The 25,991-nt window shown below is 44.8% G+C and overlaps 1 protein-coding gene and 1 non-coding gene across 2 annotated transcripts in view; one reads left to right on the forward strand and one right to left on the reverse strand.

Moving 5' to 3' along the window:
- The first annotated feature begins 716 nt into the window (after nucleotides 1–716).
- Nucleotides 717–25,991, forward strand: part of LOC124553621 (growth factor receptor-bound protein 14-like) — a 1,033,185-nt gene continuing 1,007,910 nt past the window's right edge. The window contains exon 1 of the mRNA XM_047127476.1: nucleotides 717–1,459. The gene's annotated coding sequence lies outside the window, so the exon portion shown is untranslated. The remainder of the gene's footprint in view (nucleotides 1,460–25,991) is intronic.
- On the reverse strand, nucleotides 18,368–18,441 carry Trnat-ugu. Its single transcript has one exon. It is a non-coding gene; the product is annotated as a tRNA-Thr (tRNA).

Genomic DNA, 25,991 nt, shown 5'->3' on the forward strand with positions numbered 1-25,991 from the left:
AGGTTTAACTAGTTCCGAGTTCTAGGCGACTGATGACCTCAGAAGTCGCATAGTGCTGAGAGCCATTTTTATTTTTCTTTGTTATTGGCCGCTGGTTTACTAATACTGCGCCGAATATTTTAAAATTTTATATTCACCTCAGTACGACTGTGCTGCCTTTCCGTATAACCTCTGATCTGTACACCCTCTGCCACTCACTTTACTATGATTCGTGGGGTATAAACATTGGTGCACTCTGTCGTTGTCTCCTCCGTGTGTGGCTCAATACCGAAGTAAAAATTAGACTTCGAGTGTTATTAATTCTGGAAGTTTCTGATTGTACATTCGTGCGCCGAGAACGTTGCAGGGAGCATTTGGATTGTGGTAGCTTCGGAATTATTATTATTGCGTTGCGCCGTAGTAGCGTCGTCTCGGAGCTCTCCTGAGATGCATATTTGATAGATATTGATCGCGCGACTAGTAATCAGTTGGCAGGAGTGCGCCCGTGCGCTGCGTCACGTAACAGTCAAGACGGAGGGGAAAAAAAACAAAAGCCACGCGCGGAAGGAAGAGCCAACGGCCGGAGTGCGCAAAGTTGACAAACGCGCAGCGTCGTAGAGCGCAGGCGGGAGGGGACGTCACGGCCTGACGTCACTGCCCGCGGCAGCCAATGGCGCGCCGGCGAGCTGGGTCACGGAACTGCGCGCCGCTTTCAGTCTGTCACGGGACGGCGTGGCGTTCGCGTCGGGCAACCGCTGAGCGTGGCGCGGCAGTTTGTGTGTTCTCCGTTTTGCCGACGTCATCTTGCCGGGATGTTGCGTGGCCAAACCGACGCGTGGCTGCTGTAGTACTGCGTTTACGTTGCCGGTGTCGCTCTCATCACAACGACTTTCGCAGTTCGGTGAGGTCGTTTTTGCGGGGTGTGTGCTCTCTCGTTATTTTTTTCGAGACGTCAACCGGGGAGTGATCTGTCATCCAGTTGCAGTAACGTATTTGAGAAAAGTGCGAGTGTTGGATTGTTGCAACTGCACGTCCGTGTGTGTGTGTAAGACAATCTGTGTAACGGATTTCCTACGCGTTTACATTCTGAAGTAGTGGCACTTTGTTGACAGCGGATGTACAGGCTGTGGGTGTACCCTTTTGCACCTGTTCGCCCCCGAGTGTAGTGTGGCTCTTAGTCTGATGCGCAGACACTGCGGGTGCTAGCGGCATCGGGAAAGTTCGTTCGCCCTCGTGACGTCCGTCAGTGGAGGAGGAGGGCAGATTTCGCCTAGCAGGCGGAAGTGGAGGAGGAAGAAGAAGAGGAGGAGGAAGAGGAGGAGAGGAAGAGAGACAGGAAGGGCGCGGACGGCAGAAGCAAAACAGTGGAAGCGCGATTGTTGCGCCGTTGTTAACGGTCCGCCAGCGGTGCGTGACTTGCGGCTTGTTCGTCCTCTTCGCCGGGCTGACTCCGTGCAATCGGCGCAGATGTTCACGAAGTGTGAGTACGCCGCTGCCGCCATTCACATTTTGGATTCTTTGCGTATCTGGCGCCATAGGCGTCCGCGTGCAGGGCAAGACAGGGCACTCGCCCCCTCTTGGTACCTGGGTATAGGCTTTTCTTATTCTTATTCTGTTTTACGGCGTCATTCGACCTCTCCAGTCGATCATTTTCTGGTCGTCTTCTTCGGTAGCTTTCCTTTCCGAATTAGCCAGTCTTGTCATTCGTCCTCATGTTTCCTGTCGTTCCTCCTCTGTAACTTCCTTTTTTCTTCCAATCCATATGTGGCATACAGTGCTTAACAGTATAGGTTAAAAACAGTCTTGGCAGCAATTTTAGTTTTTTTTATTTACCAACGACGCGTTTCGCCTTATTTAGGCATCTTCAGGTTATCTACATAGAAAATAGAGAACAAATACATCAATTTAAGAATCGCGATCGCCGACTTGGATAACCTATAAGAATGTATAAACAGATCACCTATTGAAAGTATTAACAGATAACCAGCCGGCCGAAGTGGCCGTGCGGTTAAAGGCGCTGCAGTCTGGAACCGCAAGACCGCTACGGTCGCAGGTTCGAATCCTGCCTTGGGCATGGATGTTTGTGATGTCCTTAGGTTAGTTAGGTTTAACTAGTTCTAAGTTCTAGGGGACTAATGACCTCAGCAGTTGAGTCCCATAGTGCTCAGAGCCATTTGAACCATTTAACAGATAACCTATTGAAAGAGCAAATACCTTAATTTTGTATTTATTAGAAGAATCCTTTAGTCAGTGTACCCAAAGGGTTACCCTTTTTTTATTTATCGTTTGTCTATTCTTTGTGTAAATCTTATTTTTACGTTTTTCAGTTTCTTTAAAATTTCTGTTTTGTTGTGTAAATCGCCCAGGGCTAATTCTAACTGTTTCATATCCTCCCTTATTTCCCACTTGCATGTTCCAAACTTTCTCCATATTTTTTCTTGGTAATCTGGTTTCTGGTGTCCTCATAATGTTATACAAAAAAGAAATCCATTTTTTCCGTATGGTATCTGTAATGGGTCCCAGTTCGCCCACAGCTATTTGGCACTATCCACCATTTTTCACCTTTGTGGTTTTTCTTATGTATGCATGTTCTAATTATAAGATATTGTCAATTTTTTTTCTGGATGACTTTTAAAATAAGTTTCACTTCCGTGTGTCACCTCTGGCTGAAGCACTATCGTGCAATATGTTACTTTATTTTGTTGTTGTAAAGTTTTTATTATATGTAGACCATGTTAATTTTTGAGCTTTTTCTTGACATGAAGGTTTCTCGTCCAAGTTTTGTGTTATAATTTTTCTTTGATTTTTAAATCTTTTGTTTTTAATTTTCTGTTATTCACGGTTATGTGGTCAATTACTAGTGTACCTGTTACTGTTATCACAGTCTTTTCGAATGATTTCTAGAGTCCTGTATTTTATGCTATATTTTGTAGGCTTGTTATTTGATTTCTGGCTTCTTAAGTCGTCTTCGAATCCCAAGCGATTTGAATTTATTTGTTCTTCCTTGGTTCCAGTTCTTGTATTTTAGGATTTTCCTCGTACCATTCCCTCATCATGTACTCCAGAGCACAGTTGGAATCTAATTGCGATAAACCCTCTCCCTGTCTTTACCCTGTTTTAATCGTAAATGGCTCAGATATTTCTCCTCTGAAGTTTTTATTCATTACATAATTGTTTCAAATTTCTAGCAGTCCAATAACCTGCAGATTTAATACTGGCGACCGAGACGAGAAATACTACAGCTTTAACAATCATTACATGCCACAGGTTTACTTCGTTATCTGTCTGCTCACGCGGGATTATTTGATTCGTTGGTGCACCTGCGGTTTCGGCTCTGATATGCAGTCAAGATGGATATCAAGTTTTACTCTACACTCCGTCTGTAGGCCACAAGTGGCCCATCGGGACCATCCGACCGCCGTGTCATCCTCATTGAGGATGCAGATAGGAGGGGCGTGTGGTCAGCACACCGCTCTCCCGGTCGTTATGATGGTTTTCTTTGACCGGAAGGATTTACTCTACAGTGCCAAAATAATGCCTTCCATATTTCTCGTACTCTTCAAATGGCTCTAAGCACTATGGGACTTAACATCTGAGGTCATCAGTCCCGTAGACTTAGAACTACTTAAACCTAACGAACCTAAGGACATAGAACCGCGCGACCGCTACGGTCGCAGGTTCGAATCCTGCCTCGGGTATGGGTGTGTGTGATGTCCTTAGGTTAGTTAGGTTTAATTAGTTCTAAGTTCTAAGCGACTGATGACCTCAGAAGTTAAGTCGCATAGTGCTCAGAGCCATTTGAACCATTTTTTTTTAATCTTTTTTTATGCCCAACACCTGAACATGGAAGCAGTGAACTTACCAGTCACGTGTCCCCAATTCCCAGAAGGATGCCCTCTCCCCTGATTCATGAGGGAATCGCAACAGTAGTTTACCTTTTGTCTGTGGGAAAAAGAAAAAAAAAAAAAAAAAAAGTGATAGCTCGCTCGTTCTCCATTCAGTTTTACACGGCAGAGTTATTGTACTACAGCTGGAAGACCACACCCATTCTACAATGAAGAGCCAAAGAAATTAGTGCACCTGCCAAATATCATGTAGGACACTCGCGAGCACGCAGAATTGCCGCAACACGACGTGGCATGGGCTCGATTAATGTCAGAAGTGCCGGCCGGAGTGGCCGTGCGGTTCTAGGCGCTACAGTCTGGAGCCGAGCGACCGCTACGGTCGCAGATTCGAATACTGCCGCGGGCGTGGATGTGTGTGATGTCCTTAGGTTAGTTAGGTTTAATTAGTTCTAAGTTCTAGGCGACTGATGACCTCAGAAGTTAAGTCACATGGTGCTCAGAGCAATTTGAACCAATGTCAGAAGTAGTGCTGGAGGGAATATTCTCCATGAATCCTGCAGGGCTGTTCATAAATCCGTAAGAGTACGAGGGGGGGGGGGGGGGAGATCTCCTCTGAACAGCATGTCCCAAGGCATCCCAGATATGTTCAATAATGTTAATGTCTGGGGAGTTTGGTGGCCAGCGGAAGTATTTAAACTCAGAAAAGTGTTCCCAGAGACACTCCGAATCAGTTTTGGGACGTGTGGGGTGTCACATTATCCTGCTGGAACTACCCAAGTCCTTCGGAATGCGCAATGGACATGAATTGATACAGATGATCAGACTGGTTGCTTACGTACGTGACACCTTTCAGAGTCGTATCTAGACGTAACAGGGGTCCCATATCACTCCAACTGCACACGCCCCACACCATTACAGAGCCTCCACCAGCTTGAACAGTACCCTGCTGACACGCAGAGTCCATGGCAAGGATTCATGATGTTATCTCCGTACACGTCCATCCGCTCAATACAATTTGATACGAGACTCGTCCGAGCATGCATTAAGTTTCCAGTCATCAACAGACAATTGTCGGTGTTGACGGGCCTAGGCGAGAATAAAGCTTTGTGTCATGCAGTCATCAAGGGTACACTAGTAGACCTTCATCTCTGTACGCCAATATCGATGATGTTTCTTTGAGTGGTTTGCAGGATGACACTTTTTGGTGGCCCAGCATTGACATCTGCAGGATTTGCTGCGCAAACACTGTCTCTATGTACATCTACACCATAATTACTCTACCATGTAAACATTTGGGGCTACACGCGTCTGGTATGAAACGTTCCCGGGAGGGGGGGGGGGGGGGGGTATGCACTGGGGCAGAATCCCACAGTAACCCTCAGTTCGGTGTGGAGCGGCGGTGGGGTGGGTGGACTGCTGTGGCCTGTTGTGGGGTTGTGAACCATTGAGGGTTACAAAGCGTCTCCGTCGTTACTAGGTATCCGTTTCAATACACACACACACACACACACTCGCTCGGAATGGGGACGACCTCATGAATCTGTGGACCCTGCATGTCAGCAGGGGATTGTTCAAACTGGTGTGGGGCATTTGCAGTTGGAGTGATATGGGGCCCATGATACGTCTAGATACGACTCTGACAGGTGACACGTATGTAAGCATCCTGTCTGATAACCTGCATCCATTCATGTCCATTGTGCATTCCGACAGACTTGCGTAGTTCCAACAGGACAATGCGACACCCCACACGTCCAGAATTGGTACAGAGAGGCTCCAGGATCAATCGTCTTGAGATTAAAAACTTCCATTGATCACTAAACTCCCCAGACATGGACATTATTGAGCATACCTTGGAAGCCTTGCGACGTGCTGTTCAGAAGAGATCTCCACCCCCTCGTACTCTTACTGATTTATGGATAGCTCTCCAGGATTCGTGGCGTCAGCTCCCTCCAGCACTACTTCAGACATTACTCGAGTCCAAGCCACGTCGTGTTGCGGCACTTCTGCGTACTCGCTGAGGTCCTTCACGATATTAGGCAGGTGTGTATCTTCGGCTCTTCAGTGTATGTCTCGCGTAGTGCTGTGTGTACGTAATTAGGGGACCGGCGTTCGTAATGCGGCCGTTGTAAGAGGGGCTGGTGCAACCTGATCAGATAGGAGAAGACGAGGGAGTGGAAAATGTTCTGATAACTCTCGGCTGACGCAGTCGCGTATCTGTCCTTGCTCGACCCTAGCAGCTGTCGCCCAGAAGAGAGATAAGCTACTGTGCTGAAGGCGTCCTCCGCCGACGTTAGATCACATCGGAAGCGATATATGGAGCCAGCAATACCGATAATATGTATATGGATCGCATTCGTTGGTTTTACTTCCCGCGGACAGATTTCGGACGTTTTACGCTAGGTCTTACCCGTGCTTGTCACGGTAAGCCGGCCGGGGTGGCCGAGCGGTTCTAGGCACTACAGTCTGGAATCGCGCGACCGCTACGGTCGCAGGTTCGAATCCTGCCTCAGGCATGGAGGTGTGTGATTTCCTTAGGTTAGTTAGGTTTAAGTAGTTCTAGGGGACTGATGACCTCAGAAGTTAAGTCCCATAGTGCTCAGTGCCATTTGAACCATTTTTATTGTCACGGTAAAAAAAAAATTAAAAATAATGGCTCAAAGCACTGTGAGACTTAACTTCTGAGGTCATCAGTCCCCTAGACTTGGAACTACTTAAACCTAGCTAACCTAAGGCCATCACACACATCCATGCCCGAGGCAGGATTCGAACCTGCGACCGTAGCAGCAGAGCGGTTCCGCACTGAATAGCCTAGAACCACTCGGCCAAGCGGCCGGCCTTGTCGCGGTAACCAATCTTCTTCCTCTGCTGCTTCTTCATGTTTGCGGTCACGTTTGGTCAGTCTTCTCTATCTCTTCCGGTATGGATGACGTCCGCCGCACTTCTTATTCCTGTCCAGTATCTGACGTTGCGAAGCCTTGGCACTTCCTCCTATCAATTCCTCTACATCCACGTGTACATAGATACTCTGCAAGCCACCGTACCGTGCGGGGCGGTGAATGCCCTGTAACACTACTAGACATTTCCCTTCCTGTTCCACTCACAAATAGAACGAGGGAAATACGTCTGTATGGCTAATTTATCGAATCATCTCCATGGTCCTTATGCCTAATATACAGCGTGGTCCATTGATCGTGACCGGGCCAAATATCTCACGAAATAAGCGCCAAACGAAAAAACTATAAAGAAGGAAACTCGTCTAGCTTGAAGGGGGTAACAAGATGGCGCCATGTTTGACCCGCTAGTTGGCGCTGCCATAGGTCAAACGGATATCAACTGCGTTTTCTTAAAATAGGAACCCCCATTTTTATTACATATTCGTGTAGTACATAAAGAAATATGAATGTTTTACTTGGACCACTTTTTTCGCTTTGTGATAGATGTCGCTGTAATAGTCACAAATGTATGGCTCACAATTTTAGACGAACAGTTGGTAACAGGTAGGTTTTTGAAATTAAAATACAGAAGGTAGGTACGTTTGAACATTTCATTTCGGTTGTTCCAATGTGATACATGTACCTTTGTGAATTTATCACTTCTAAGAACGCATACTGTTACAGCGTGGTTACCTGTAAATACCACATTAATGCAACAAATGGTCAAAATGATGTCCGTCAACCTCAATGCATTTGGCAATACGTGTAGCGGCATTCCTCTCAACAGCGAGTAGTTCGCCTTCCGTAATGTTCGCACATGCATTGACAATGCGCTGACGCATGTTGTCAGGCGTTGTCGGTGGATCACGATAGCAAATATCCTTCAACTTTCCCCACAGACAGAAATCCGTGGACGTCAGATCCGGTGAACGTGCGGGCCACGGTATGGTGCTTCGACGACCAATCCACCTGTCACGAAATATGCTATTCAGTACCGCTTCAACCGCACGCGAGCTATGTGCCGGACATCCATCATGTTGGAAGTACATCGCCATTCTGTCATGCAGTGAAACATCTTGTAGTAACATCGGTAGAACATTACGTAGGAAATCGGCATACATTGCACAATTTAGATTTCCATCGATAAAATGGGGGCCAATTATTCTTCCTCCCATAATGCCGCACCATACATTAACCCGCCAAGGCCGCTGATGTTCCCGATTCTCGCGAAGTTTGTCTGCTACTGATGTGCGGATTAGCCGCGACAGCAGCTAAAACACCTACTTGGGCATCATCATTTGTTGCAGGTCGTGGTTGTCGTTTCACATGTGGCTGAACACTTCCTGCTTCCTTAAATAACGTAACTATCCGGAGAACGGTCCGGACACTTGGATGATGTCGTCCAGGATACCGAGCAGCATACATAGCACACGCCCGTTGAGCATTTTGATCACAATAGCCATACATCAACACGATATCGACCTTTTCCGCAGTTGGTAAATGGTCCATTTTAACACGGGTAATGTATCACGAAGTATATACCGTCCGCACTGGCGGAATTTTACGTGATACCACGTACTTATACGTTTGTGACTATTACAGCGCCATCTATCGGAAAGCGAAAAAAGTGGTCCATGTAAAACTTTCATATTTCTTTGCGTACTACACGAATATGGAATAAAAAATAGGGGTGCCTATTTAAAAAACGCAGTTGATATCCGTTTGACGTATGCCAGCGCCATCTAGCGGGCCAACCATAGCGCCATCTCGTTTCCCCCTTCAAGCTAGACGAGTTTCTTTCTTTGTAGTTTTTTCGTTTGATGCTTATTTCGTGAGGTATTTGGTCCGGTTACTATCACCCTGTATGTTGACGGCAGTAGAATCCTTCGGCAGTCAGCTGCAAATGCCGGTTCTCTAAATTTTCTCGGCAGTGTTTCTCGAAAAGAATAACGCCTTCCCTGCAGGGATTCCCATTTGAGTTCCCGAACCAACTCCGTAACACTTACATGTTTTCCGAAACAAATTTAGCACCTGTCTCTGAATTGCTTCGATGTCTTCCTTCAATCCGACCTGATACGGATCCCAAACACTCGAGCAGTACTCAAGAATAGGTCGCGCCAGTATCCTATATGCAGTCTCCTTCACAGGTGAACCACTCTTTCCTAAAATTCTCCCAATATACCAGAGTCGACCATTCGCCATCCCTAACACACATCTAACTTTTCCATTTCATATCGCTTTGCAAACGTTGTGTCCAGATATTTAAACGACTGCGTCTAACAGGACATTAGTAATACTGTAACCAAACATCAGCGGTTTGTCGTTCCTACTAATCCTCATTAACGTACGTTTTTCCATATTTTGGGCTAGCTGCCATTCATCACACCAACTGGAAATTTTGTGAAGTCGTCTTGTATCTTCCTACAGTCACTCTGCTTCGACGCCTTACCGTACACCACGGCATCATCAGCAAACAACCGCATATTACTGTCCAACTTGCCTTCAGTCTCCCCCTCGGTTCTCAATTGAAGAAAATGAAACCTTTCATTTCGGATCACTTGACCTAAGTAAGCTGTTTTCTTACGTTTCATTGTGCTTAGCAATTTTCGGTCTCTTTTTACTATTCTAGAGATATCTTCATTTATTTTCCTTGCCGTCAATGGGATTTTAATGATTGTTCGATGTAACCGCATCTTTAATGCCTACAACTTTTTCATAGTTTTTACTGTCAGCATCGAATTTCAGCGCTTGACAAAATAAATTGTTCCTCAATCGGATCTGAGAAGGGAACTCCGTTAAATGATGCTAAGGAAGATGAATCTCCGAAACAAAGTAAGGATTGGTACTTGGAACGCACACACGTTCCATGAGGCTGGAAATGTAGCTAACAGTGCCTGAAGGCAGACTCTATAGGACTAGCAGAGACATGATGGCCACATCCTGGAACGTGTGAGGTTCGGGGAGGGACAATATTATTCAGCGAACAAAGGTAAGAGACACAGATAAGGCGAAGCAATATTCGTCACGCAAAAATTATCTTAGTTTGTAATAAATTTCTTCCCATATTCAGACTGATCGCCTTTACTTAAACTGAACGCCATTACCCTCTTAGGGCCCTTACTTTTTCTTGTATACATCAATGACCTCTCATCAGTAACAATACCAGATGCCAAGTTCGTTTTGTTTGCCGATGATAGTGTAGTCTTAGAAAGATCGGCTGATAAAATATTTATGGACATTAATCACTGCTTCCTAGCCAACATTACATGCAGTCCAGAAGTTATAAGGGGTGTCCCACGAGTATATGCCTAACATACGATGACAAGCACATAGAAGAAGTAGACGGTGTTAAATTGTTGGGATTAGAACTTGATAATAAATTCAACTCGGAGGAGCACACCATAGAACTGCTGAAGCGTCTAAACAAATCTCTATTTGCAATGCGAATTGTGTCAGACATAGGGGATATAAAAATGAAAAAGCTGGCATACTATGCTTACTTTCATTCCATAACGTCATATGGGATTATTTTTTGCGGTAATTCATCTAGCCAAGCTAAAGTTTTCCGGGCACAAAAACATGCAGTAAGAGTTATATGTGGTGTGGACTCAATAACATCCTGCAGAAGCCTGTTTAGGGAACTAGGAATACTAACTACTGCTTCCCAATATATTTGTTCGTTAATGAAATTTGTCATTAAAAATATTTCACTTTTTCAAACCAACAGCTCAATTCATGGAATCAATACTAGAAATAAGAATAATCTTCACAAGGATTTAAAGTCATTTTCTCTTGAACAGAAAGGTGTGCATTATTCAGGAACACACATTTTCAATAACTTGCCAGCAGCCATAAAAAGCTAAACAACCAATGAAATTCGGTTTAAGAGATGCCTAAAGGATTTATTGGTGGCCAACTCCTTCTACTCCACTGATGAATTTCTCAGTAGCACCAACTGATTTGTGTATATATATATAAAGATTCTGTAGCTTACCAAACGAAAGCGTCGGTACGTTGATAGAAACAATACTATCAACATACCAACGCTTTCGTTTGGTAAGTTACAGAATCTTTATTTTTAGATATATTTTCCCACGTGGAAAGTTTCCCTATATATATATATATATATGTGTGTGTGTGTTTATTCTGCACAATTTCAGTGCAGTAATGTGTTCATTGTAAATAAGTGTGTGTGTGTGTGTGTGTGTGTGTGTGTGTGTGTGTGTGTGTGTAAGTACAATCTAACTTCTGCACCATTTCACTGCAGTAATGTGTTCATTGTAAATAGGTATTGTAGTAGTTCTATTATACGTATGTTTATTACCTTATAAATAAAAAAAACATTCTTTTAATTTTAAATTCAGTGCATTAATGTGATCTTGGTAAATGAGCGTTGTAAAATGATCCTTACATGCAGTGTTCATTAAAAAAATAAAATAAATAAAAACTCCACTTGGGACCTGTGGGAGGTACAATTTGTTTTTGTTGTAAATATTTGTCACGTATTATTGTATTTCTGACATATTTTATATCCCAGAGGACCTCCTCACTACGGATTAATTGGAATGAAAGTACATGTAATCTTTCGATTAATGACAACGTCATCCAAGTATTCGCGCCCACGTCGGATTGAACTGAATATGAAACTGGATTATTCTGTGAGTAACTGAAACAGCTCCTTTTGATTATCAATAGAAGTACTCAGTAGATGTGACCAGTCGCATTCATTAACCTTATTATAGGAGCAATGTAAGAGGGGTCTTCAAGAAGTAAGTTACACATCAATATGGCAGCTCCAGTAACTTTTATTGTATGCTGCTCTACAAAGTGACACGGATAAATACATGACACTGCATTTCAGCTGTCACCAAGTCCTCTATAAGAGACGGTCGCAGCGTTGTGTTCAATTCCTCGACATTAGAAATCCGCTCCTTGGCCATTTATCGTCATCGTCGGAAAATCTGCGACTGCTGCGAATCAAGTCCACGGTGACCTGGATATATTTCTCTGTCAGCGATGTCGATGGCCTTCCTTCCAGATCTGCTGTCACCCTCGTCTGTGCTGCCTTGGCCAGAGTGTTGCCACCATTTTACTACGGCTGGACGCGAACCTGCATGTAGGCCGCATTAGGACTGTCGATATTTTAAAAATTGTCGGGAATCCGATATATCTATATTTAAAGGATATATCGTCATAGGCCGTCGATATATCGAAAAGGACTAACCATATACCGACGGGAAAAATATCGACCTTTTTTTTATTTTTATTTTTTTATCTGTCTACTGACTGGTTTGATGCGGCCCGCCACGAATTCCTTTCCAGTGCTAACATCTTCATCTCAGAGTAGCACTTGCAACCTACGTCCTCAATTGTTTGCTTGACGTATTCCAATCTCTGTCTTCCTCTACAGTTTTTGCCCTCTACAGCTCCCTCTAGTACCATGGAAGTCATTCCCTCGTGTCTTAGCAGATGTCCTATCATCCTGTCCCTTCTCCTTATCAGTGTTTTCCACATATTCCTTTCCTCTCCGATTCTGCGTAGAACCTCCTCATTCCTTACCTTATCAGTCCACCTAATTTTCAACATTCGTCTATAGTACCACATCTCAGATACTTCGATTCTTTTCTGTTCCGGTTTTCCCACAGTCCATGTTTCACTACCATACAATGCTGCACTCCAGACGTACATCCTCAGAAATTTCTTCCTCGAATTAAGGCCGGTATTTGATATTAGTAGACTTCTCTTGGCCAGAAATGCCTTTTTTGCCATAGCGAGTCTGCTTTTGATGTCCGTCATTGGTTATTTTACTGCCTAGGTAGCAGAATTCCTTAACTTCACTGACTTCGTGACCATCAATCCTGATGTTAAGTTTCTCGCTGTTCTCATTTCTACCACTTCTCATTACCTTCGTCTTTCTCCGATTTACTCTCAAACCATACTGTGTACTCATTAGACTGTTCATTCCGTTCAGCAGATCATTTAATTCTTCTTCACTTTCACTCAGGATAGCAATGTCATCAGCGAATCGTATCATTGATATCCTTTCACCTCGTATTTTAATTCCACTCCTGAACCTTTCTTTTATTTCCATCATTGCTTCCTCGATGTACAGATTGAAGAGTAGGGGCGAAAGGCTACAGCCTTGTCTTACACCCTTCTTAATACGAGCACTTCGTTCTTGATCGTCCACTCTTATAATTCCCTCTTGGGTGTTGCACATATTGTATATGACCCGTCTCTCCCTATAGCTTACCCCTACTTTTTTCAGAATCTCGAACAGCTTGCTATATTGTCGAACGCTTTTTCCAGGTCGACAAATCCTATGAAAGTGTCTTGATTTTTCTTTAGCCTTGCTTCCATTATTAGCCGTAACGTCAGAATTGCCTCTCTCGTCCCTTTATTTTTCCTAAAGCCAAACTGATCGTCACCTAGCGCATTCTCAATTTTCTTTTCCATTCTTCTGTATATTATTCTTGTAAGCAGCTTCGATGCATATGCTGTTAAGCTGATTGTGCGATAATTCTCGCACTTGTCAGCTCTTGCTGTCTTCGGAATTGTGTGGATGATGCTTTTCCGAAAGTCAGATGGTATGTCGCCAGACTCATATATTCTACACACCAACGTGAATAGTCGTTTTGTTGCCACTTCCCCCAATGATTTTAGAAATTCTGATGGAATGTTATCTATCCCTTCTGTCTTATTTGACCGTAAGTCCTCCAAAGCTATTTTAAATTCCGATTCTAATACTGGATCCCCTATCTCTTCTAAATCGACTCCTGTTTCTTCTTCTATCACATCAGACAAATATTCACCCTCATAGAGGCTTTCAATGTATTCTTTCCACCTATCTGCTCTCTCCTCTGCATTTAACATTGGAAATCCCGTTGCACTCTTAATGTTACCACCGTTGCTTTTAATGTCACCAAAGGTTGTTTTGACTTTCCTGTATGCTGAGTCTGTTCTTCCGACAATCATATCTTTTTCGATGTCTTCACATTTTTCCTGCAGCCATTTCGTCTTAGCTTCCCTGCACTTCCTATTTATTTCATTCCTCAGCGACTTGTACTTCTGTATTCCTGATTTTCCCGGAACATGTTTGTATTTCCTCCTTTCACCAATCAATTGAAGTATTTCTTCTGTTACCCATGGTTTCTTCGCAGCTACCTTCTTTGTACCTATGTTTTCCTTCCCAACTTCTGTGATGGCCCTTTTTAGAGATGTCCATTCCTCTTCAACTGTACTGCCTACTGCGCTATTCCTTATTGCTGTATCTATAGCGTTAGAGAACTTCAAACGTATCTCGTCATTCCTTAGTACTTCCGTACCCCACTTCTTTGCGTATTGATTCTTCCTGACTAATGTCTTGAACTTCAGCCTACTCTTCATCACAACTATATTGTGATCTGAGTCTATATCTGCTCCTGGGTACGCCTTACAATCCAGTATCTGATTTCGGAATCTCTGTCTGACCATGATGTAATCTAATTGAAATCTTCCCGTATCTCCCGGCCTTTTCCAAGTATACCTCCTCCTCTTGTGATTCTTGAACAGGGTATTCGCTATTACTAGCTGAAACTTGTTACAGAACTCAATTAGTCTTTCTCCTCTTTCATTCCTCGCCCCAAGCCCATATTCTCCTGTGACCTTTTCTTCTACTCCTTCCCCTACAACTGCATTCCAGTCGCCCATGAGTATTACATTTTCGTCCCCCTTTACATACTGCATTACCCTTTCAATATCCTCATACACTTTCTGTATCTGTTCATCTTCAGCTTGCGACGTCGGCATGTATACCTGAACTATCGTTGTCGGTGTTGGTGTTGGTCTGCTGTCGATTCTGATTAGAACAACCCGGTCACTGAACTGTTCACAGTAACACACCCTCTGCCCTACCTTCCTATTCATAACGAATCCTACACCTGTTATACCATTTTCTGCTGCTGTTGATATTACGCCATACTCATCTGACCAGAAATCCTTGTCTTCCTTCCACTTCACTTCACTGACCCCTACTATATCTAGATTGAGCCTTTGCATTTCCCTTTTCAGACTTTCTAGTTTCCCTACCACGTTCAAGCTTCCGACATTCCACGCCCCGACTCGTAGAACGTTATCCTTTCGTTGATTATTCAATCTTTTTCTCCTGGTAACCTCCCCCTTGGCAGTCCCCTCCCGGAGATCCGAATGGGGGACTATTCCGGAATCTTTTGCCAATGGAGAGATCATCATGACACTTCTTCAATTACAGGCCACATGTCCTGTGGATACACGTTACGTGTCTTTATTGCAGTGGTTTCCATTGCCTTCTGTATCCTCATGTCGTTGATCATGTCGGGAAAGCGATGTGTGGATATTTAAAAAAACACCGATTTCAGCGTCTGGGCGCGACCAATGAGATGGCACAACGCCACGTGCGTCACACGCACGCCGTCTCAAATGATTCAAATGGCTCTCAGCACCATGGGACTTAACGTCTGTGGTCATCAGTCCCCTAGAACTTACAAGGGAACCTCCCCATCGCACCCCCCTCAGATTTAGTTATAAGTTGGCACAGGGATAGGCCTTGAAAAACTGAACACAGATCAATCGAGAAAACAGGAAGAAGTTGTGTGGAACTATGGAAAAATAAGCAAAAATATACAAACTGAGTAGTTCATGGGAAGATAGGCAACATCAAGGAGAGTGGCAACGAAGGAGCGCCGTGGTCTCGTGGTAACGTGAGCAGCTGCGAAACGAGAGGTCCTTGGTTCAAATCTTCCATTGAGTGAAAAGTTTAATTTTTTATTTTCAGTTTGTCACAAACTCTTATGTTTTCATCACTTTTTTGGGAGTGATTATCACATCCACAAGAAAACCTAAATCGGCCAAGGTGGAAGAATCTTTTTGCCCATTCGCCAAGTGTACAAGTTAGGTGGGTCGACAACATATTCCTGTCATCTGACGCACATGCCGTCACCAGTGTCGTATAGAATATATCAGACGTATTTTCCTGTGGAGGAATCGGTTGACCTATGACCTTGCGATCAAATGTTTTCGGTTTCCAATGGAGAGGCACGTCCTTTCGTCTACTAATCGCACGGTTTTGCGATGCGGTCGCAAAACACAGACACTAAACTTATTACAGTGAACAGAGACGTCAATGAACGAACGGACAAATAATAACTATGCAAAAATAAAGAAAGTAAAATTTTCACTCAAGGGAAGACTTGAACCAAGGACCTCTCGTTCTGCAGCTGCTCACGGGACCACGGAGCTCCTCAGTTCATACTGTTCTTGATATTGCCTATCTTCGATATGGACTACTCAGTTTGTATATTTTGCTTATTTTTTCATAGTTCCACACAACTTCTTCCTGTTTTCTCAATTGATCTGTGTTCAGTTTTTCAAGGCCTATCCACTGTGCCAACTTATAACTAAATCTGAGGGGGGTGCGATGGCGAGGTTCCCTTGTTGGAACTATTTAAACCTAACTAACCTAAGGACATCACACACATCCATGCCCGAGGCAGGATTCGAACCGGCGACCGTAGCGGTCACGCGGTTCCAGACTGAAGCGCCTAGAACCGCACGGCCACATCGGCCGGCGCACGCCGTCTCCCTTCAGTACAGAGTTGTGAGGCGCCATATTGGCATCCATTTCAAACCTGTATGTATACACGCCGTTTCTGAGCACCAGCATATTGAGAATCACTGGAAAACCCGTTGTTAACTGTGTGACTCGTTCCAATAAAGTAATGAGAAACATCATATTCGTGACAAGAGTTATTGTAACTTGGGTATTATGAGAGTAGGCTATTTGAAGGCAGCGACGCACTGAAGATCCACCCAAAACGCAATGTTCTTGGTACAATTTGTTATAATTAAATTTCAGTTAGTAACATAAATATCTATGATTAACGTTTTTAGAAGGGGTAAAACAATGTGATTAAGTACGAGGAACCTGTTGTTGGTTTATCGTAATGAGTCTATATTGGGGCGGTGGTTCGCGTCTTAACACTTCCAATTTTTTTTTTCCCTAACAATCGCGTTTCTATTACGTTATGATACTTTATTATTAGTTTAACATAAGTACACTCCTGGAAATGGAAAAAAGAACACATTGACACCGGTGTGTCAGACCCACCATACTTGCTCCGGACACTGCGAGAGGGCTGTACAAGCAATGATCACACGCACGGCACAGCGGACACACCAGGAACCGCGGTGTTGGCCGTCGAATGGCGCTAGCTGCGCAACATTTGTGCACCGCCGCCGTCAGTGTCAGCCAGTTTGCCGTGGCATACGGAGCTCCATCGCAGTCTTTAACACTGGTAGCATGCCGCGACAGCGTGGACGTGAACCGTATGTGCAGTTGACGGACTTTGAGCGAGGGCGTATAGTGGGCATGCGGGAGGCCGGGTGGACGTACCGCCGAATTGCTCAACACGTGGGGCGTGAGGTCTCCACAGTACATCGATGTTGTCGCCAGTGGTCGGCGGAAGGTGCACGTGCCCGTCGACCTGGGACCGGACCGCAGCGACGCACGGATGCACGCCAAGACCGTAGGATCCTAAGCAGTGCCGTAGGGGACCGCACCGCCACTTCCCAGCAAATTAGGGACACTGTTGCTCCTGGGGTATCGGCGAGGACCATTCGCAACCGTCTCCATGAAGCTGGGCTACGGTCCCGCACACCGTTAGGCCGTCTTCCGCTCACGCCCCAACATCGTGCAGCCCGCCTCCAGTGGTGTCGCGACAGGCGTGAATGGAGGGACGAATGGAGACGTGTCGTCTTCAGCGATGAGAGTCGCTTCTGCCTTGGTGCCAATGATGGTCGTATGCGTGTTTGGCGCCGTGCAGGTGAGCGCCACAATCAGGACTGCATACGACCGAGGCACACAGGGCCAACACCCGGCATCATGGTGTGGGGAGCGATCTCCTACACTGGCCGTACACCACTGGTGATCGTCGAGGGGACACTGAATAGTGCACGGTACATCCAAACCGTCATCGAACCCATCGTTCTACCATTCCTAGACCGGCAAGGGAACTTGCTGTTCCAACAGGACAATGCACGTCCGCATGTATCCCGTGCCACCCAACGTGCTCTAGAAGGTGTAAGTCAACTACCCTGGCCAGCAAGATCTCCGGATCTGTCCCCCATTGAGCATGTTTGGGACTGGATGAAGCGTCGTCTCACGCGGTCTGCACGTCCAGCACGAACGCTGGTCCAACTGAGGCGCCAGGTGGAAATGGCATGGCAAGCCGTTCCACAGGACTACATCCAGCATCTCTACGATCGTCTCCATGGGAGAATAGCAGCCTGCATTGCTGCGAAAGGTGGATATACACTGTACCAGCGCCGACATTGTGCATGCTCTGTTGCCTGTGTCTATGTGCCTGTGGTTCTGTCAGTGTGATCATGTGATGTATCTGACCCCAGGAATGTGTCAATAAAGTTCCCCTTTCCTGGGACAATGAATTCACGGTGTTCTTATTTCAATTTCCAGGAGTGTATATGCTATAATATTTGATCTTATGTAAATATAAGTTCAATGAAATGATAATTAAATAGACACCCTAGCTGTAAAAAGGCGTTGATGTACTTCATTGGGGACATGTTGAAAATGTGTGCCCCGACCGGGACTCGAACCCGGGATCTCCTGCTTACATGGCAGACGCTCTATCCATCTGAGCCACCGAGGACACAGAGGATAGTGCGCCTGCAGGGACTTATCCCTTGCACGCTCCCCGTGAGATCCACATTCCCAACATGTTCACACCACTACATTCGTAGTGCGCCTAATAGATGTTTGCCCATCACACTCATTACCCGTGGCAGATTAATCTACCAAGTCCCGTACGAGTTCGGGCATAGCGTGTGCGTTCGCACAAGAAGGTCAATGGCCGGGAAGCCATATTTTAACTATATATGACGGTAGTATCTGTTCCCGAAAGAACAGTTACCGTGGATGACCATGCAGCTTTGCTAGAAATGAAATGATAATTAAATGGACACCCTAGCTGCAAATAGGGGCTGATGTACTTCATTCGAGTCCCGGTCGGGGCGCACATTTTCAACATGTCCCCAATGAAGTACATCAACGCCTGTTTGCAGCTAGGGTGTCTATTTAATTATCATTTCATTTCTAGCAAAGCTGCATGGTCATCCACGGTAACTGTTCTTTCGGAAACAGATACTACCGTCATATATAAATACAAGTTCACCTTTTTTTGGGGGTGACTTTGTTCGATTGGCTTAATCTACAGGACAGCTTGCGCTACTTGTAAAAAGATATTTTGTTCCTTCTTCTTTTACGCCTCGTAATCCACATATTGCGAAGATTCTGCTACTGGGCAGGAACAGTGATAAGTAAGACTGACCTTGGGGTTTTACTAAAATGTGGGAATGGTGAAATAATGTTTGTCTTATGCGGAGAAGTATTCCAAATTTGTGCCGCACTCTTTGTAATGGAACTTTTATAAGCCTGTGTCCTTATTGATTGGACGCGGCACTTTTTCCTTTTCGTGGACGATGGAGGAAATGTGCGTTTTAATAGAGCTAACGTGGGAATTTTACGCGCGCGAAAACTGCGTGTCCGCAGCTCGTGGTCGTGCGGTAGCGTTCTCGCTTCCCACGCCCGGGTTCCCGGGCTCGATTCCCGGCGGGGTCAAAAATTTTCTCTGCCTCGTGATGACTGGGTGTTGTTAGGTTTAAGTAGTTCTGGGGGACTGATGACCTTGGATGTTAAGTCCCATAGTGCTCAGAGCCATTTGAACCATTTTTAGAAAACTGTGTGGTGAAGCTAAACGTTGCAGTTTCTGTTGGTAGCGCCGAGCGCCGATTACGTCAGCATTCCCCCTCACACGTGGCCGCCCACCGCAAAAACCAATCTTGTCCTTTACATTATGGTCGTCTTTCGCAGCAACCCTTTCTAAAGAAAGACGATGTGAAGAAACAGCACACAATTTTTTTTTTTTATTTTTCAGTAAATGGGGTGCTATTTCTTCTTATTGGAGCTCTTGCAATTCAATTCACACCGCCAACGACAACCCCCCCCCCCTCCTCGCTCCCTACTCTCCTCCTCCACTCCCTCCCCCCCCACCCTCCCCCCCCCCACACACACACACACAAGTGCAATCAGACTTCTGCTTTGTGCAACCTGTACTTGCTTGACACAGTCAAAGAGAAAGAATGGGACGTGATGAAAGCTCAAAAAAATTATTAGTGAAAGTAAAATAATGTTGTATAACAATATCAAGAGAAGAAATATTGACCGAATATTGCGAAAGAAATATGATATACGAGGGTCATTCAATAATTAAAGAGACAGATTGGTCTGGGGGGAAAAACTGTTGGGGGGCAAGTTTGGTACGTCTATGACTTTACAGTGGCGTCACTGGGACGAGCCCTGATCAGCTGATGTATCAATATTTTTTTGTTTATAAATTGAAAAATACATTTCAAGATGGCGGGTCCGCTTGATACGTCCACGTAAGGTGAACATCGTTCTGTTATTCGTTTTTTACTTGCTGAAGGCGAGAAACCAGTGAATATACACAGTAGAATGTCTTAAGTTTATGGTGAAGGTTGTACGAATCGCGCAAATTTTTACAAGTGGGTAGAGCAGTTCAAAACTGGTCGCGACTCAGTGTCTGACGAACACCGTTCTGGCCGACCGATTGCATTTTCATCTCCCTCACTTGAAAGTCAAATTGATGACACTATTCAAATTGATGACTGTGGAGATGATAGTTGATAAGGTTCAAGTTAGTACTGGTACAGTTCATAACATTATCTCTAACAAGCGGAAGTACCGCAAAACATGTGCAAGATGGGTCCCGAAGGAGTTGACGCAGCTACACAAGGTTCGGCTCTGAGCACTATGGGACTTAACATCTGTGGTCATAAGTCCCCTAGAACTTAGAACTACTTAAACCTAACTAACATAAAGACATCACACACATGCATGCCCGAGGCAGGATTCGAACCTGCGACCGTAGCGGTCACGCGGTTCCAGGCTGAAGCGCCTAGAACCGCACGGCCACACCGGCCGGCAGCTACACAAGCAAATAAGGTTGAGAGTGTGCACAGAGCTAAAGGAACGTTATGGAAGAGAAGGTGGGCACTTCCTCTACAAAATTTTAACTTGATGATGAAACTCGGGTTCACTATGATGACCTAGAAACTAGAAGACAAAGCATGGAACACCAACTCACCTGTCAAGAAAAAATTCAAAACCCAAGTCTCAGCAGGAAAAGTCTTGTTGACGATGTTTTGGGATGCTGAAGGTTCAGTTTTTTTGTGGTTATCTCGAAGAGCAGCGTACAATGAACAGCAAATACTACTCGATTTTGCTTTTAAACAAGGTGAAGCCAGCCATGAGAGAGAGACGCCGTGGATCTCAGAGGAGAGGTGTGGTTCTCCAGCAAGACAACGCACGTCCTCATATTGCTCAACTAACCAGTGAAACAGTCGACAAAATGGGCTGGGAAGCACTGCCTCATCCCTCTTACAGTCCTGATTTAGCACCTACTGATTTCCATTTGTTTTGTGCACTAAAGGAGGCATTACGTGGGAAGAGGTTGCAGAACAACAAGGACGTGATAAAGTTTGTGGGGAGTTGGTTCAAACAGCAAGATAAAGAGTTCCTTGTAGCCCGTTGGAACAACTGCATAAATGTTAAAGGGGACTGTGTTGAAAAGTAGAAAAGTATTGTTTTGTAAAAATAAACGCTTGTTTTCCAGACCAATTTGTCTCTTTAGTTATTGAAAGACCCTCGCAAAATAAATTTATCAGCACTCGATATCGCCTAATACACCGATGCGTTTCGGACATAATATCGATATTTTTATCAAAACCCTAGTTCGGTTACCGCCAGAATTTCACAGTGAATCTGTGGTCAGTTTGAACGTTTTGCCCACAAGAGTCGCACGGTCACCCTTTCATCAATTTTGGAGTTCGTTTCCAGTTGCCTTGTCATTTCCCTCGCACACCGTGCTGAGTGTGTTGTCCGTGTTGTTGTTGTTGTGGTCTTCAGTCCTGAGACTGGTTTGAGGCAGCTCTCCATGCTACTCTATCCTGTGCAAGCTTCTTCATCTCCCAGTACTTACTGCAACCTACATCCTTCTGAATCTGCTTAGTGTATTCATCTCTTGGTCTCCCTCTACGATTTTTACCATCCACGCTGCCCTCCAATGCTAACTTTGTGATCCCTTGATGCCTCAGAACATGTCCTACCAACCGGTCCCTTCTTCTTGTCAAGTTGTGCCACAAATTCCTCTTTTCCCCAATTCTATTCAATACCACCTCATTAGTTATGTGATCTGCCCATCTAATCTTCAGTATTCTTCTGTAGCACCACACTTCGAAAGCTTCTATTCTGTTCTTGTCCAAACTATTTATCGTCCACGTTTCACTTCCATATGTGGCTACACTCCATACAAATACTTTCAGAAACGACTTCCTGACACCTAAATCTATACTCGATGTTAACAAATTTCTCTTCTTCAGAAACACTTTCCTTGCCATTGCCATTCTACATTTTATATCCTCTCTACTTTGACCATCATTAGTTATTTTGCTCCCCAAGTAGCAATTCCCTTAGCATCACCAGACTTAATTCGACTACATTCCATTATCCTCGTTTTTATTTTGTTGATGTTCATCTTATATCCTCCTTTCAAGACACTGTCCATTCCGTTCAACTGCTCTTCGAAGTGCTTTGCTGTGCTGTCTCCGTACCGGAGCAGAACTGTGTCTTCGTGTCTTAAGCACCGTGTGCGAAACCTGGTCGTATCTGTTAGTTTCAACTGGCAGTCAGTCACGCCAGCCAAGTTCTTCCCCAAGTGCCACGCGGTAATAATTTGTCCGGTTATCATCGTGGCTAATGATGATGGCAAACAACGCGACAAGGTTGGAGACGGCAGATAACGGTTCAGGATCTTATCGGCCGGCGTGTTTATAAATGGGCTTTCGTCGTTGCGTTTGTCGATAACTGATTGTGAACACGCACAAAACTGTAACCTTACATTTTCTTTCGAGGCTGTTTTGTAATGTGATCAAAATATACAGGGTGGTCCATTGATCGTGATCGGACCAAATATCTCACGAAATAAGCGTCAAACGAAAGAACTCCAAAGAACGAAACTCATCTAGCTTGAAGGGGGAAACGAGATGGCGCTATGGTTGGCCGACTAGATGGCGCTGCCATAGGTCAAACGGATATCAACTGAGCTTTTTTTAATAGGAACCCCATTTTTTAAAAACGTATTCGTGTAGTATGAAAAGAAATATGAATGTTTTAGTTGGACCACTTTTTTTGCTTTGTGATAGATGGCGCTGTAATTGTCACAAACATAACTTCCTTCCTCCCATAATGCCGCGCCAAGGTCGTTGAAGTTCCACTTGTCGCAGCCATCGTGGATTTTCCGTTGCCAAAAAGTGCATGTTATGCCGGTTTACGTTACCGCTGTTGGTGAATGACGCTTCGTCGCTAAATAGAACGCGTGCAAAAAATCTGTCATCGTCCCGTAACTTCTCTTGTGCCCAGCGGCAGAACTGTACACGACGTTCAAAGTCGTCGCCATGCAATTCTTGGTGCATAGAGATATGGTACGGGTGTAATCGATGTCGATGTAGCATTCTCAACACCGACATTTATGAGATTCCTGATTCTCGCGCAATTTGCCTGCTACTGATGTGCGGATTAGCCGCGACAGCAGCTAAAACACCTACTTGGGCATCATCATTTATTGCAGGTCGTTGTTGACGTTTCACATGTGGCTGAACAGTTCCTGTTTCCTTAAATAACGTAGCTATGTGGCGAACGGTCCAGACACTTGGGTGATGTCGTCCAGGATACCGAGCAGCATACACAGCACACGCCCGTTGGGCATTTAGATCACAATAGCCACACATCAACACGATATCGACCTTTCCCGCAGATGGTAAACGGTCCATTTTAACACGGGTAATGTATCTCTAAGCAAATACCGTCCGCACTGGCGGAATGTTACGTGATACTACGTACTTATACGTTTGTGACTATTACAGCGCCATCTATCACAAAGCGAAAAAAGTGGTCCAACTAAAACATTCATATTTCGTTACGTAAAACACGAATATGTAATAAAAGACGGGGGTTCCTGTTTAAAAAAACGCAGTTGATATCCGCTTGACCTATGGCAGCGCCATCTAGCGGGCCAACCATAGCGCCATCTGGTTTCCCCCTTCAAGCTAAACGAGTTGCGTTCTTTGTAGTTTTTTGGTTTGAAGCTTATTTCGTGAGATATTTGGTCCGGTCACTATCAATGGACCACCCTGTATATGCAGGGCGAATCATCTGAAACATGCACCGCAAATGTTGCGGAAATGGAAAGTGCTATTGATGTGCGGTTTTCACAGAATGAGTTGGCAGTCAGGGGCTGGTATTGTTAGCTAATAAATAGATTGTAATAATACTTAGAGAGTGTATTTTCGTGCGAAAATGCACTTTTTTTAATGGAACAACGCTTATTGACATTAACAAACTAGAAGTAGGGTAAGTTGGAATGTCGGTGATGTTTGTTGCACGATTTCTAGCTAGTTGGTTGGTTGGTTTCGGGGAAGGAGACCAGACAGCGAGGTCATCGGTCTCATCGGATTAGGGAAGGACGGGGGAGGAAGTCGGCCGTGCCCTTTCAGAGGAACCATCCCGGCATTTGCCTGGAGTGATTTAGGGAAATCACGGAAAACCTAAATCAGGATGGCCGGACGCGGGATTGAACCGTCGTCCTCCCGAATGCGAGTCCGGTGTTTAACCACTGCGCCACCTCGCTCGGTTTCTAGCTAGTACTGCGTCGTTTACGATGTATCGTATTTTGAAAAGTTCCCACAGCGGCACACAGTAGTTACGCTAGCACACACTAAAGAACAATGCAAGTGCATACACTAGCTCTATGGATTCTGACCAGTTGCGAGACAACTGACCATCACAGGTTGTGTTCATAATGACAACCGGCAGCGTCAATAGACGCATCCAGTCAGATATGGAACGACTGCTCCACATGTGCTAGCATTTCAGCGGAGACGTCCGAGCAAGTTCACTATGTGATCAAAAGAATCCGGATGCCAGGCTGAATCGGCCTCTGTGGCCGAGCGTTTCTAGAAGCTTCTGTCCGCACCCCTATCATCCTGTCCCTTCTCCTTATCAGTGTATATTCCTTTCCTCTCCGATTCTGCGTGGAACCTCCTCATTCCTTATCAGTCCACCTAATTTTCAACGTTCGTCTATAGCACCACATCTCAAATGCTTCGATTCTCTTCTGTTCCGGTTTTCCCACAGTCCATGTTTCACTACCATACAATGCTGTACTCCAGACGTACATCCTCAGACATTTCTTCCTCAAATTAAGGCCGGTATTTGATATTAGTAGACTTCTCTTGGCCAGAAATGCCTTTTTTGCCATAGCGAGTCTGCTTTTGATGTCCTCCTTGCTCCGTCCGTCATTGGTTATTTTACTGCCTAGGTAGCAGAATTCCTTAACTTCACTGACTTCGTGACCATCAATCCTGATGTTAAGTTTCTCGCTGTTCTCATTTCTACTACTTCTCATTACCTTCGTCTTTCTCCGATTTACTCTCAAACCGTACTGTGTACTCATTAGACTGTTCATTCCGTTCAGCAGATCATTTAATTCTTCTTCACTTTCACTCAGGACAGCAATGTCATCAGCGAATCGTATCATTGATATCCTTACACCTCGTATTTTAATTCCACTCCTGAACCTTTCTTTTATTTCCATCATTGCTTCCTCGATGTACAGATTGAAGAGTAGGGGCGAAAGGCTACAGCCTTGTCTTACACCCTTCTTAATACGAGCACTTCGTTCTTGATCGTCCACTCTTATTATTCCCTCTTGGTTGTTGTACATATTGTATATGACCCGTCTCTCCCTATAGCTTACCCCTACTTTTTTCAGACTCTCGAACAGCTTGCTATATTGTCGAACGCTTTTTCCAGGTCGACAAATCCTATGAAAGTGTCTTGATTTTTCTTTAGCCTTGCTTCCATTATTAGCCGTAACGTCAGAATTGCCTCTCTCGTCCCTTTACTTTTCCTAAAGCCAAACTGATCGTCACCTAGCGCATTCTCAATTTTCTTTTCCATTCTTCTGTATATTATTCTTGTAAGCAGCATCGTTGCATGAGCTGTTAAGCTGATTGTGCGATAATTCTCGCTCTTGTCAGCTCTTGCCGTCTTCGGAATTGTGTG

This window comes from Schistocerca americana, chromosome 11 (assembly GCF_021461395.2).
Source record: "Schistocerca americana isolate TAMUIC-IGC-003095 chromosome 11, iqSchAmer2.1, whole genome shotgun sequence".
Classification (NCBI taxonomy): domain Eukaryota; kingdom Metazoa; phylum Arthropoda; class Insecta; order Orthoptera; family Acrididae; genus Schistocerca; species Schistocerca americana.